Below are 726 nucleotides of genomic sequence, written 5' to 3'. Positions count from 1 at the left end.
CAGTTTAGCCTTATCAGTCGAAAAACGCTAATGCTCCCTTACTGTTCAATCATTAAACGCAGGGGCTTCCTTGTATGCGGGACCCTTGGAGTCAACGAGACCTAAGCCTCCGGTCTCACGTTTCGGCACAGAGTCATTCTCATTAATGTGTGATTATATACTGAGTAGCCTCTCGCTTCAATACGAGTTTTTCATACAGCAATGAAATAGTTCAATGATAAATTACTGTAAAAAACCTATTACTGACACAGTGCAGGATGAAATTCAAGCAAATTAAATTTGTTAGTGAAACGGGACACTGAAATTGAATAAATAGTTTAGATAAAGTAAACAATCTAGTTTGTGGAGCAAGGACGTTAAAGGAAAATTAATAAATTATCGTTTATATTGTTACCATTATAAGTTGTTAATAATATATGACATCTTCATTTCAATCATCACTTAGTTATAATGTGGTCAATGACATCCTGACGTCACTGATCACAGCCTTCGAGTTGGACATCAGATTGTCGTCAAACGATCCTATACCGTATATGTTGGATTCAAGTCTGGAACGTTTTCTGACAAGAAGTACAATCAGTAAGATATTAACTAATATTACGTACTTTTATTTTTGTAAAGACATTAATTATCTGTACATCATACTGTAGTTATTAACAGGGAAGTCGGACATTTTTGAATCCCCAGATTCAAATTATACGGATTTTCTCAAGTTGACTACACTGG

This window comes from Penaeus monodon, chromosome 25, assembly GCF_015228065.2.
Source record: "Penaeus monodon isolate SGIC_2016 chromosome 25, NSTDA_Pmon_1, whole genome shotgun sequence".
Taxonomy (NCBI): domain Eukaryota; kingdom Metazoa; phylum Arthropoda; class Malacostraca; order Decapoda; family Penaeidae; genus Penaeus; species Penaeus monodon.
Note: the sequence above shows the minus strand (reverse complement) of the source record.